The 14,802-nt window shown below is 45.9% G+C and overlaps 1 protein-coding gene across 5 annotated transcripts in view; it reads right to left on the reverse strand.

Moving 5' to 3' along the window:
* Nucleotides 1-14,802, reverse strand: part of FGF1 (fibroblast growth factor 1) — a 68,528-nt gene that overhangs the window by 35,080 nt on the left and 18,646 nt on the right. For 3 of the 5 annotated variants that reach the window (XM_073355700.1, XM_073355702.1, XM_073355701.1), the window contains exon 3: nucleotides 10,132-10,211. The exons of the other annotated variants lie outside the window; for them this stretch is intronic. The gene's annotated coding sequence lies outside the window, so the exon portion shown is untranslated. The remainder of the gene's footprint in view (nucleotides 1-10,131; nucleotides 10,212-14,802) is intronic. 5 annotated transcript variants of the gene reach the window in all.

Genomic DNA, 14,802 nt, shown 5'->3' on the forward strand with positions numbered 1-14,802 from the left:
GTTCAGTTGTTTGTGGTTGGTTCACTGATAGGTTCTGTCTAATACAATGGGGGTAGAAGCAAAATGAAAGAATCCAGCGCAAAGATTTTGCTATCGCTACTTCGCAAAGGCCCTGATCTGGCATTCCTGGGGCACTCAAAACCCTCACTGAAATCTCACCCAGCTACGAACCCCAAATCTCCAAGCAAATCTCAGTCAAAATGGCCAAGTTTCACCTGGTTTCCCCATCAAAACTCTATGAAACCACACCTCACTCCTGATGGCAATGCTGAACCATCGGCCAGTCCCAGGTTTACACAAAAGGTTCTGGAGCCTCAGCAGATCTGCTCCCTGACACATTCCAAGTCTTGATTTCATAGTGAACAATGAACATGGGGAATTTTCATGTGGTGTTGGGTGTAACTGTGAATACTCCCACAGCTGGAGTTCAGAAAAGCATCCAAACTTAGCACAGGCTGCAAAATCTGGATCTGAGTTTGGATCCAGATTTTAAACAACTCCCCTGCCCCGTAGTTCAGGAGTGTTGGAATGTAAATTTTTGGTTTCTAATCCAAGATAATCCATATGTCCTAAACTTGTGGTTCACCATCATTAAATATATCATCACTCAACAATGAAGCTTTCCCAAGTGTAGTATCAGGTGGAGTTGTTCCAGATAGGACTCCATTGTTTCTGGGTTGGCTACAAGCTCAATATTGATTTACAACCCTGGAAATCCAGAGGGCGTTAACTGTACTAGTGCTGAGGGGCTTGTATAAGGGACTGTGTACCTTGTTACGTTAAATTCTAGGAAACACTGTCTGGCAGAATTCTGCCCCATATTCTCTTGCTCAGTATCTTATTTCTTTATTTAGTATCTAATAACTGCTCAATGTAATTGCTGTTTTATTTTGAAGTTGCTTGAACCAACAGTCAGATGAGAACTCTGAAAAAAAAATGACTTATTTGAGATATGATTCGACAGCTGAAGAAAATGTTATCCAGTGAGGGACTACAGTGTATAAGTACCTTCATAGGGATAATATAGCAGCGATAAGAGTTCCAGAGGTAACTGCACCTCTGGCTCTGTTGTGGCCTCTTTGAGGGCACCCGACTCAGGTCTGAAGCCTCTAGCTGTCCCCTTTCTTAAGGCAGGAACCTGCCTTCCTCTCCCTCTAGACTGGAGATTTAGGCTGCAATTTCTCCTGCAATTCATTATCACCTTAGCAAGCCTGAGTTTAGTTCAACACCTGCTCTCTCCAAGGGCCAAGGCAAGAATTAAGTAGTGACCTGCCAGCCTTCATAAAGCACAGTATTATCTATTCTGAACAGTGTTGCCAACCTTGAGATCGAAAACCATTTGACTGGCCCATAAAACCATGAGATTTTATTAAAAAGATGACATTGTGTCTTTTCGGTCTGTCTTCTAGCAGAGAGAGGTGTGTGTGTGGACCCCCACTCTCCTTATTGAATAAGGTGACTTCTGGTTCTGGCTGCAGGAGCTCTCACCCCTCTACCTGTCTTCTGCCCAGCAAATTAATTCTGTGTCCCCCAACCCCTAAAACAATCCTGCCCCCCCAGTTCTCATAGCAGTTCTTCTCCTGCATCAGTTCTGCCTATCTCTTGCCCCCCCATCTGCCCAGTCCCCCTTCGCCCCCATCAGTTCTATCCCCCCAAGCTTGCCCCCGATCCATCAGCTCTGCTCCTCCTGGTGTTCTTCACCCCCTTCTGGGTTGGGAGGAATTCTTGGATTGGGTGACTATGACTCCCTCCTGTATCAGACCGGACACTTTTTACAGTTTTTCAGTCCTTTGCCAGGCTTCTCCAAAGCTGGTAAAACCAGTCTATGCACTTTCCTCCAGGGAGGAAGAAGGGGTTACCCTTCTCTCTGCTTGTTTATTTGCCTGGGGATTTGCATTAGTTCCCTCCTCCTCCCCCAATGATTTTAATTTCTGCTTTTCACCACCAGCCCCCCTGAGCCCATACATATAACACTTACAAGCTGATAAAAATGGTCTTTAAATAGTCCATAATCCTATTATTCAATTCTCAAGTTGACAATCCTTGGTCATACATGCTTGTGTGACATCCCCCCCGACAGTCACTGAAATACTTGTCCTACTTCCAGAAAGAAATTAACCTCTTCATATTCAGCAAGTAACAATACAAGTGAGGAAGGGAAACAGTCACTTTTTTTTTTTTCATAAAAATAAATCAGAAGTTTCCTAGTTCTCCACGCCTGGTACTAACGGGCTCTTTAGTCCAGTGGAGAAAGGCATAAAAAGAACCAGTGGCTGGAAGCTAAAGCAAGACACATTCAAATTAGAAATTAGGCACAACTTTTTAACAGTGAGGGTAAGTGACCATTGGAACAAACTACTAAGGGAAGTGGTGGCTTCTCTGTCTCTTGATGTCTTCAAATCAAGACTGGACAGCTCTTTTTGGAAGAGATGCTTTAGCCAAACACAAGGGCTCAAACACAATGGGCTTAATGCAGGGGCAACTGGGTGAAATTTAATAGCCTGTGATACACAGGAGTTCAGACTAGATGATTTAATGGTGTCTCCTAGCCTAAAACTCTATGCATCTATTTTCAGCACTGTACATAATTAAAATTTAAAGAGTTTAAAAAATCAAATGTCTTTTTTGTGGTTAATGCTAATTGATTGTTTCCTTTTTGCATTTCTCTCAGCCAGGACAGTGAAAATAGACTGGTAAATTTCACTTTTGTTTCTGGCCAGTTTAAGGTTCTGAAGCCCAAGGCTGTAAAATTTTGGTTGTAAATGCTGTAGTAGGGATTTAAAGCCAAACAAGCATAGTTTTCACTTGAATTTATTATTATTCGTGGAGACATTCCTATCAATCTCAGGTTTCACAAGATGGAAATGGAAATTACCCTTCCAAAGGGTGACACTCACCCCTGTGTAGAAGATTAGCACAAGCCCTAAGCACTACGTAAGCCTTCAAAGTACTGCCTAAGTGATATATGGCCCTTGTGTTGGTCATTTGAACAGGCATTAAAATCACCCAGTGTCTCTCTAGGAAAAAAATAATGATTGAAATGTAAGTACTTTCTGCTATGCTGATAAAATCCAGTCGGTTATGCAGGTTCCTGGCTGAATACTAACTGGGAAGGCCTCCAGCTCTGGGGTATAGATGCACTCAGATATTGGTTTACCCTCCTCCTCCCAGTTTAGAGAGGGACATAAATTGAACACTGGCTAGGAACCCATCAAACCTTGGTGAAAGTTTTGGATCTGACTCTGGTCCTTCTCTGCCCCAGACATGAACACACCAAGAAGGGGATCTGAAGCTCTAAAGAGGTACACGCTGTGTCGAGCCTTCATGTGACAAAGTTAGCGAAAAAGGTCATATAAACCACAGGCTGCACGCAAACAGACAGAATCATGCAGCTGCTCTTGCACTGACTCCAAGCAAAACAGTGCCCCGTTTGAAACACTGGTGCTATTTTCATTTGTGTAGTCTCAATTTTCATACCAAAGCAGAAGAGGATCGTATTTTTCAAAAGGCTGAATGACCCCTTCTCAACCCTCTAACCAAATAAAACAAAGCCTCACAAAAAGCAAGTAGTAAATGAGCAGTATCCAGTTTTGAACACTTGAGGAATTACAGTCCTAATATGCAAATATTTTTATACAGAGCCCTACTCAAAAAATGCTCAGGCGCTTTATATTTCAGACCCACCTCTTCAATCCTGATTTAAAACAGAGAAAGTTTCAGCTTTCTTAATGTAAATGGAAAGCTGATTCCATAACTATAAACACATACAGCTCTAGCCCCAAATCACTCCAAGTTATATTCAAGAGAAACCAGTGCATATGCCCTGGACAATGAGTGAGATTGTAAGAGAAAGAGCCAGTGAGAAAGGTGCTCTAGTTAGCCTTGGTCTACACTAGGAGTTGAGGTCGAATTTAGCAGCGTTAAATCGATTTAACCCTGCACCCGTCCACACACCAAAGCCCTTTTTTCGACTGAAAGGGTTCTTAAAATCAATTTCCTTACTCCACCCCCGACAAGGGGATTAGCACTGAAATCGGCCTTGCCGGGGTAAATTTGGGGTACTGTGGACACAATTAGACGGTATTGGCCTCTGGGAGCTATCCCAGAGTGCTCCATTGTGACCTCTCTCGACAGCACTCTCAACTCAGATGCACTGGCCAGGTAGATAGGAAAAGGTCCGTGAACTTTTGAATTTCAATTTCCTGTTTGGCCAGCGTGGCAAGCTGCAGGTGACTATGCAGAGCTCATCAGCAGAGTTGACCATGCAGAGCTCATCAGCAGAGCTGACCATGATGGAGTCCCAGAATCGCAAAAGAGCTCCAGCATGGACCAAACGGGAGGTACAGGATCTGATCGCTGTATGGGGAGAGGAATCCGTGCTATCAGAACTATGTTCCAGTTTTCGAAATCCCAGAACATTTGTCAAAATCTCCCAGGGCATGAAGGACAGAGGCCATAACAGGGACCAAAAGCAGTGCCGCGTGAAACTTAAGGAGCTGAGGCAAGCCTACCAGAAAACTCACAGAGCACAGACAAATGCGTGGAGGCAGACAATGTCAGAGTGCAGGAAAGCACAAAATGACCGGGAGGAGAGGTGGCGGGCTGAAGAGAGTAAGTGGCAGGCTGAAGAGAGGGCTGAAGCTGAAAGGTGGCAGCAGCATGATGAGAGGAGGCAGGATTCAATGCTGAGGCTGCTGGAGGATCAAACTAATATGCTCCAGCATATGGTTGAGCTGCAGGAAAGGCAACAGGAGCACAGACCGCCGCTACAGCCACTGTGTAACCAACTGCCCTCCTCCCCAAGTTCCAAAGCCTCCTCACCTAGACACCCAAGAACGCGGTGGGGGGGCCTCCGGCCACATAGCCACTCCACCCCAGAGGATTGCCCAAGCAACAGAAGGCTGGCATTCAATAAGTTTTAAAGTTTTAAACTTTTAAAGTGCTGTGTGGCCTTGTGCTTCCCTCCTCCACCACCCCTCCTGGGCTACCTTGATAGTTATCCCCCTATTTGTGTGATGAATTAATAAAGAATGCATGAATGTGAAGCAACAATGACTTTGTTGCCTCTGCAAGCGGTGATCAAAGGGAGGAGGGGAGGATAGTTAGCTTACAGGGAAGTAGAGTGAACCAAGGGGTGGGGGGTTTCATCAAGGAGAAACAAACAGAACTTTCACACCGCAGCCAGGCCAGTCATGAAACTGGTTTTCAAAGCTTCTCTGATTCGCACCGTGCCCTCCTGTGCTCTTCTAACCGCCCTGGTGTCTGGCTGTGCGTAACCAGCAGCCAGACGATTTACCTCAACTTCCCTCCCCACCATAAACATCTCCCCCTTACTCTCACAGATATTGTGGAGCGCACAGCAAGCAGTAATAACAGTGGGAATATTGGTTTCGCTGAGGTCTAACCGAGTCAGTAAACTGCGCCAGCGCACTTTTAAATGTCCAAGTGCACATTCTACCACCATTCTGCACTTGCTCAGCCTGTACTTGAACAGTTCCTGACTACTGTCCAGGCTGCCTGTGTACGGCTTCATGAGCCATGGCATTAAGGGGTAGGCTGGGTCCCCAAGTTTAACTATAGGCACTTCAACATCACCAACAGTTATTTTCTGGTCTGGGAATAAAGTCCCTTCCTGCAGCTTTTGAAACAGACCAGAGTTCCTGAAGATGCGAGCGTCATGTACCTTTCCCGGCCATCCCACGCTGATGATGGTGAAACGTCCCTTGTGATCCACCAGTGCTTGCAGCACTATTGAAAAGTACCCCTTGCGGTTTATGTACTCGCCGGCTTGGTGTTCTGGTGCCAAGATAGGGATATGGGTTCCGTCTATGGCCCCACCACAGTTAGGGAATCCCATTGCAGAAAAGCCATCCACTATGACCTGCACATTTCCCAGGGTCACTACCCTTGATATCAGCAGATCTTTGATTGTGTTGGCTACTTGCATCACAGCAGCCACCAGAGTAGATTTTCCCACTCCAAATTGATTCCCGACTGACTGGTAGCTGTCTGGTGTTGCAAGCTTCCACAGGGCTATTGCCACTCACTTCTCAACTGTGAGGGCTGCTCTCATCTTGGTTTTCTTGCACCTTGGGGCAGGGGAAAGCAAGTCACAAAGTTCCATGAAAGTGCCCTTACGCATGCAAAAGTTTCGCAGCCACTGGGAATCGTCCCAGACCTGCAACACTATGCAGTCCCACCAGTCTGTGCTTGTTTCCTGAGCCCAGAATCAGTGTTCCACTGCATGAACCTGCCCCATTAGCACCATGATGCCCACATTGCCAGGGCCCGTGCTTTGAGAGAAGTCTGTGTCCATGTCCTCATCACTTTCGTCACCGCGCTGACGTCGCTTACTCACCCGGTATCGCTTTGCCAGGTTCTGGTGCTGCATATACTGCTGGATAATGCGTGTAGTGTTTAATGTGCTCCTAATTGCCAAAATGATCTGAGTGGGCTCCATGCTTGCTGTGGTGTGGTGTTTGCACAGAAAAAAGGTGCAGAACGATTGTCTGCCGTTGCTCTGACGGAGGGAGGGGCAACTGACGACATGGCTTACAGGGAATTAAAATCAATAAAGGGGGTGGCTTTGTGAGAAACAGAATGGCCCCCTCAAGGATAGAACTCAAAACCTCAAGGATAGAACTCAAAACCTCAAGGATAGAACTCAAAACTGGGTTTAGCAGGCCGTTGATTTCACGGAGGAAGGGAGAAGAAAATGAATACAAAATAAATCTGGTCTATTTCTTGTTTTGATCCACTTCATCTATTTTTATACATCTTGCTGGCAGCAGACTGTGCAGTATGACTGCTAGCCATCATCATCTCCTGGGTGCTTGGCAGAAGATGGTGCAGTATGACTGCTGGCCATCGTCTTCTGCTGGCTGCTGATTAAAAGACAGTGCACTGCTGGTAGGACTCAATCGCCATGAGACGAAACTTAAAAGGGAAATGACCTGGCTGAGTCACTCCCATGTTTGCCCAGGTGCCCCTGACCTCATCGAGGGTGATTAAAAAGAGCACCCAGGACTACGTCGATGACAGCTACCAGTCATACTGCACTGTCTGCTGCCAAAAGCAATAAACTGCTGCTGTGTAGCAATGCAGTACCGTTTTTGCCAGCACGCAGGAGACGTATGGTGACGGTTAGCTGAGCGGGCTCCAAGCTTGCCGTGGTATGGCAACTGTACAGGTAACTTGAGAAAAAAGGCGCAAAACGATTGTCTGCCCTTGCTTTCACGGAAGGAGGGAGGGAAGGGGGGCCTGACGATATGTACCCAGAACCACCCGCGACAATGTTTTAGCCCCAGCAGGCATTGGGATTTCTACCCAGAATTCAAATGGGCGGCGGAGACTGCAGGAACTGTGGGATAGCTACCCACAGTGCAATGCTCTGGAAGTCAACAGTTGCCTCAGTACTGTGGACACACTCTGCCGACTACATGCACTTAGAGGATTTGTGTGGGGACACACACAATCAACTGTATAAAAACGCTTTCTACAAAACCAACTTCTATAAATTCGACCTAATTTCGTAGTGTAGACATACCTTTTAGACAGTGCTGTTGCTTATAACCTTGTACGTGAGAAAGAGCCCTGGGTGGCAATGTGGCCTAGTGACACAGCAAAGAACTGCATGTCACAATTGTAGCCCTTGCTGTGTGACCTTAGGCATGTGATATGAATTAACAACGCTGTGCCTTAGACTGTGTTATAGAAAGGGGTATAAGAATGCCTGGCTCTACAGGGTTTTGAGACTTCGTTAAATGTTTATAACATAGGTTGTGTTCTTCAGGTAATGGCCTTATATTTATTTCAATTGATTTCCCATTTAAAAAACACTTCTCATAGGCTCTCATAGGCTCTCATTTACCTAAGCATAATATTAGAACCACACATTCACACAAAAATATAAACATCAAGCCACATTATTTAACTAAATCCAGTGGCTTCACCTCACAATACAGTCATGATGAAAATAACTAGGACAATGGAAGATCAGTCCCTAATCCCCACCCCACTTCCCAAGAGCAGGACAAAAGAGAGAAGTTTTGCAACATGGTGTGAAGGTCAGCCAGTTCAGGCCATTCATGTCCAACTCACCCGGGGCAAGTTCTAAAATTCAAGGCCACTCATGGAAGATGCCCTGCCAGTCGCCCCCCACTAAAGCCAGAGGGATCCAGCTGTATAGCAGAGGTGGGGGAGGGTGGTTCTCTTAAACAGGCAGCTCACAAGCCATTTAGGGCTGCATGTAGGTGCAAAGTGTTGCTATTACCTACTGTTCTATTGGGAAACTAAACTAATGTTTGTTAGGAGACTTGCTTTTTCTCCACGGAGCTCTAAGCAGTGTTTATTTATTGCTATGAGCTTTCACTGGCAATTGAGTGAGAGATTTCAAAATGGCATTTGGCAACAGCCTTCACATCCTGGTAAATACATCTTTTACCTTGAAAATGGTGGCAGTTTTAGGGCATTAACATCATCTATTCACAGAGCCAGGTAGGAAGGGAAGAGCTTGATCCAAACCACATACTGGCACCCTTAGTATTTCTAGCACTTCTGCTCAAGCTGACAGTTTACGGTTGCTTCTGACAGTCAGCAGTAAAGTGGGGAGCCGAAAGGGAAAAACAGCAGTGAAAAAGAAATCTCCAGTGTTCTGAAAATTAGGATTTATCTCCTCCCCTCCCCAATTAGTTGCGGACATTAAACACTCCAAACAAAAAACCTAAACAAATATAACACTACCTATCACTGGGGAAAGATCTGTAAATACGCAATCCCTCCAGAGAGCTTGAAAGTGTAATACAAAATTTAAAAATAACCTAGAAGGAGAGAGGGTTGGCTGATAGACTATATTATGTTTGAAATAAGAAAAATTAAAGTTAGAATAGGAGAGAACTCCTGATGATATTCAGCAATTTTATTGGTGTGACCATGGTAGCAGTTGAATAAAACCCCAGAAGAGGGCGCTCCTAGCTAAATTTGCAGGCACTGCAGGATAACTGTACCTGAGAAATAAGGCATTAATGGTATAACAGTGCTAGTACATAGCTAACTTTTGATAAGGATCCACCCAGCCCTTCATCCTGTAACAATGTTTAAGGTCCATATGAAGGCAGGAAGGAAAAGCCACTTCAGTGCCAGAGAATTTTCTTCTACTACTATTTTCTTTTTTCTTCTACTACTAAGATACAGTAAATGTGCTATCAAAAGTGAATATATAATTGTGGGAGCTTTGCTTGTAAAAAGTGCAAATGAGAATGATACACACCCACACTCAATCACTAGGGTTCACAAAGTTAATTGCAAAGTGCCACTGAATGAATCGTTAGCTTCTAAATTCATATTTCTCCAGTATCTGCATCCTTTCAGCAATCGTTTCTACTGGTTCGGAGTTTTTTGTGGATGTCTAGCTCGATGCAAACGAGCGCATGCATACTCACTGTTATAGCTACCCATCTGAGTAAAGAGTGTGTTCCAGGAAAATAAGCTTCCATTTTAGAATTAAGTGTGTCCTTGGATATTCAGAAATTCTCCAAAGCGACACTCATTGGTGTGTATTAGGGATGGGGACACTGCTTTTGCTTAATGTTGAATTCTTTCCAGTATCATGATTCTGAAAGCTGACACAAACTCTAACTGTATTGTGAAAAAAGGATCAGGGAGGGGAAAGAGCCTAATGAAAAATAGTTAAAGTTGTGTATAAATATAAGTGCATTACAATCATAGGTAGGACACGTTCTTTGTCCTGATGAGCTTACAATCTATCTGGGAGAAGGGATCGGTGCTATGAAGAAGGAGGAATCATCTTTTAAAAGACAAACATAGGTTTAAACTACAGGAAAAACAAGTGTCATAAACACAGGTAGATTTGTGGTCCCCCAAAACAGCTCAAGAGCTTCACAAAAGTTTAACTTACACCAGTTTTGTCTGTCTCCAGCCTGTATATTATATGACCCATACTGAGATTGTTCATACCTATGACTAGAGTTAGTCTAATAATTCCTTGTGAATAATTCCTTTGTGAAAGTTCACAGTTGTTTTATTATTTGTGAATAGTTTTTCCCATTATTCAGCCAGTTTTACTAATGAGTCAGTTCAAATCCAAGACCTCCTTGCAAATAAATAAGGTACCTGTTTGATCCTGTACTTGGTTTTTCCTTTCTGTGGCCTTGAGCAAGTCACTTAACCTGTCTGTGCCTCAATTTCTCCATCTGTAAAATGGGGACAGTGATGATTAATTCCCTTTAGTAAAGCTTATTGAGTTCTGTGGATAAAATGTGCCAGACAAGCGGTAAATCTAGGGGAAATTACCTTTTGACTGACAAATGACACAGTCTGCAGTTCCTGATAGGCTAGTTCATAGAATCATAGAAGATTAGGTTGGTCATCTAGTCCAAGCCCCTGCTCAAAGCAGGACCAAACCCAACTAAATCATCCCAGCTGGGCCTTAAAAACCTCTAGGGATGGAGATTCCACCACCTCCTTAGGTAAAGCATTCCAATGCTTCACCACTCTCCTATTGAAATAAGGTTTCCTAATACCCAACCTAGACCTCCCCCACTGCAACTTGAGACCATTGCTCCTTGTTCTGCCGTCTGCCACCACTGAGGACAGCCTAGCTCCATCCTCTTTGGAACCCCCCCTTCAGGTAGCTGAAGGCTGCTATCAAATTCCCCCTCACTTTTCTATTCTGCAGACTAAATAAGCCCAGTTCCCTCAGCCTCTCCTCATAAGTCATGTGCCCCAGCCCCCTAATAATTTTCGTTGCCCTCCACTGGACTCTCTCTAATTTGTCCACATCCTTTCTGTAATGGGGGCCCCAAAACTGGACGCAATACTGGCCTCACCAGTGCCTAATAGAAGAGAATAATCACTTCCCTCAATCTGCTGGCAATGCTCCCACTAATGCAGCCCAATATGCCATTAGTCTTCTTGGCAACAAGGGCACACTGTTGACTGTTATCCAGCTTCTTGTCCACTGTAATCCACTGTTCGTTTATGACAGTTCATTCAGAATGTCCAGTTTTATATATGGATGAAATTCTCCACTGTGCAGAGGGCCCACATAAGGCCAATACACCATTTACGTCCTACGTAAATCCTCAAAAACAAGGTTTAAGTGAGACTGAAGTGGTGCATAGACTTATGCTGTACCTAGGGCTGAATATCACCCATGTATAAATAATGTAAAGTCTTTGCCTATTTGTACTGGTATACAGGGATGAGGGATAGGCTGGAGTGGAGGGACTCATATAAAGGGCACACGTCAGGGTGCTAAACACAACCACATATGACACTCAAGTTACACGTTTTTAAGTTACTCGGTTACATGTTTTTAAAAAGGAACCAAAAGCCCCGGTATTTATCAGCAAAGCATCTACCCCAAGCTTTTTCAGGTAGTGGGGTAAGAGGTGGCTTTCCCAGCCAGTATTTGGGGGTGCCAGATGTGCAGAATGCTAAACAAACCAGTTTGCATTGATCTCCAGAAATGGGCATCACCTTCAGGGGGCTTTATGGATTGTAAATTGTATCCGACATAAGGAGTATGCAGAAAGCTGGATTTGATCTTTCCTTGAGACACAGACTGGTCTGTTTGGAATGGCGTATTAGTTATGTGTATGTCGGAATGAAGATCTCCCCTTTCGTACCCATGGAGAATGTGGGCTATGAACCTATGGGTGAAGAGAATGGACTAATAACTAAATACTCTCGCCTTCGTTTTCGGAGCCAAGAAAACAAATGGCAGAATGGGGCCAGCATATCATTCAAGGCCTGCCCCCAGGCTAATTATAAACAAGTGATGGTGAGTTTAGTTGGAAGACTGCCTTACAAACTGGTGCCTCTCAGACTGCTGTTCTTTGTCTACCTACCTAATGACTGGGGTCTCAACAACTTTTAATGGGACATACTGAGCTGAGAAACTTAGCTGGTCTCCTCTTAACATTGTGAATCAGCTGGTATATAATATATTGTAGCCACTGAATTCTAGAATCTAGATAACACAGCAACTCAGACCACTTCCTACTCAGGCGTGCGTGGGGGTCGCTCATACGCCTGGTAAAGATACAAGGAAATCCTTCTCAGAGCATGCCAGGGATCTGTGGGGCATGCTACTATTGAGGAGAACAGAGGGTGTAAATGAGTTGAATGCTGTAGCTGGGCTTAAAAGGAGTGGATAGTTTCCTGATCTCTAGAAATTGCAGTTATATTCACTCATTGCCATGGTGTGGGGGGTAACCTTCCTCTGAAGCAGCAGAGAACAAAAACTCCTGAAGGAACAGCCTGTGGTTTGGCTCTTAAGATTTTGTGAGTATGTCTTGTCAAGATTAAGGGCTAGGTGGTGCTGATGCACCCTTTAAGTGATGATGTGTAGCAGTGCCAACCATCATCAGTGTGGAGAAGGAAATGTGCTTCAGACAAGCCCCCCTTATATACTGCTACCACCTTGCTCCGTGGTGTAGAAGCCTGCTGGTGGCCTTTGCCAACAGCGAGTTACTACCCCTCTCCTCACCCCATTCAGTTTAGATCAGGGGTGGGCAACCTACAGCCTGCGGGCCAGATCCAGCCTCTCGGGGCTTTGGATCTGGCCCGCGGGATGGCCACCCCCGTGGCACCATGGGTGCTGCGCCGCTCCTAGAAGTGGCCGGCACCATGTCTCTGCGGCCCCTGGGGAAGGGGGGGCAGAGGGCTCTGCACGCTGCCCTCACCTGTGGGTACCTCCCCCAAAGCTCCCATTGGCCAGGAATGGGGAACCGTGGCCAATGGGAGCTTCGGGGGGAGGTACCCACAGGCAAGGGCAGCATGCAGAGCTCTCTGCCCTCCCTTCCCCAAGGATGTGGTTCTGGCTGCTTCCTGGAGCGGGGAAGGGCCGGGGCCAGGGCAGGCAGGCAGTGAACCTGCCCTGGCCCCGGTGCGTGCTGCTGCCACCCTGGAGCCACTCCAGGTAAGTGGTGCCAGGCTGGAGTCCACACTCTGAACCCCTCCTGCACCCCAAACCCCTGCCCTGAGCCCCCTCCTACACCCCTCCCTGCACCACTGTCCTGAGCCCCCTCCTTCACTATGCACCCCCCTGCACCCCAACTCCCTTCCCTGAGCCCCCTTGTACAGCCTGCACCCCTCCTCTGCCCCAACCCCTTGCCCTGAGCCCTTTCCTGCACAGTGCACCCCCTCCCACACCCCAACCCCCTACCCCAGCCCTACACTCATGGCCCTGCATGCAATTTCCCCACCCAGATGTGGCCCTCGGGCCAAAAAGTTTGCCCACCCCTGGTTTAGATGGATAGCCAGCTGTGATGATTCAACAGCAATGGCCCATGCATGAGGGTCAGAGCCAAGCCCACCTGCTCAGGGAATAGTGGCTTCACAACGCCTGCTTGTCCCTACTCACTTGGCCCCCAGGTCTAAGGAGTGCACGCAAGGAAGTAAGGGGGAATCAGACCTCCCCCTGCTTATAACCTTGTGAGGCTGAGTCGGGGCAGCCCCAATCTGCTGGAAATGCTAACCAGTGGAGTGTGAATAATGCCAAATGATGTAGTACAGCTGGCCAGATGTAAATTTGGTCCAAAAACCTTTAAATTTTATATAGCATCCTTAATACACAGTACACTTCAGAGAGAGCGAGAGCACACCAATTGTATGCTAAAGAGAAAGGGAAGGATTTATGGTAAGATTTTAAGAGATGAAGTGAGTCAGCACTTGGTTGGAGGGAGACATTTCCAGATGGATGGATCAGCACAGGCAGATGAGTGACTCCCACACTCACCAAGTCAAAGGGAGGGGCAGAGAAGACAAAGTGAGGAATAAGTGCATGAAGGAGTAGGTTGATGTATAAGGTCAGAGAGGAAGGATGTGGAGAGGTCTTGGATAGTTTTGTAAACCATGAGGTCAGTTTTGAGCTGGGTCAGAGATATCTAGAAAGGCAGCAATGGTTTCTAGCAGAGGAGTATGATGGTTTCACTTCCGTGGCAAGGAAGCACTTTCGCCACAGCATCCTGGTGCACCTGCAGTTTAGAGAGTAGTGACTTAGAAGAGGGAGTTGTAATAGTCAAGCCAGGAAGCACTGAAGGCCTGAATAAGGGTTTCAGCAAAAGCAAGATCAGTATGAGGGTGGATTCTGGCAATGTTAATCTGGAGGTGGGACAGTCAGATTTACTGACCAAGGAGATGTGGGAAGAAAAGAGTCCAAGGTCAAGGATGACTCTCAGATTTCTAGCCTCGGAAGGAAAGAACAAGTCTAAATTAAGGAAAGGCAGGCACAAACTAGACTTTATTTTTAAGCAAAAGAATTTCCAGAGTCATTCATGCTCCAAGTCACTAGGCTGTTGCAGGCAAATTGCAAATCTTTGGATGGAAGGTTGAGGGAGGAACCAAGTTTAGGAAGATAGTCCAATGGGGCCAAATTCACCTCCAGTTTCACTCCGCTGCCGTCAAACGAGTGGTGCCAGTGTTGAGACTGAGGCTGGCTCATAGTTCTGACAAGACTGTGTTCAGCTAGTACTGTACCCCGTACCAGTCGTATTCGACCTCCAGCTAGTGCCAATTACCTTTTTTGCTTCTTTTCTAATCTTTGTCATGAGGATTAGCCATTAAACTCAAATTACTCATGTTTAGCATAAGAGCTGGTGGCATGTCTGCTGACTGTACTGGCCAGCCATCTCATCACAAGCGTCCTTATTCCAAGAGGGTGGAAATGGCAAGTTAAATAAAACAGCCACCTAACCGGCTCAGTGGCATACAGGCAGGGCAGAGCTATAAACTGCCAATTTTTTTTTAAAAAACAGTGTCCTCTTGCTCCGTACCCTA

The sequence above is a fragment of the Lepidochelys kempii genome, chromosome 8 (assembly GCF_965140285.1).
Source record: "Lepidochelys kempii isolate rLepKem1 chromosome 8, rLepKem1.hap1, whole genome shotgun sequence".
NCBI classification, from domain to species: Eukaryota; Metazoa; Chordata; order Testudines; family Cheloniidae; genus Lepidochelys; species Lepidochelys kempii.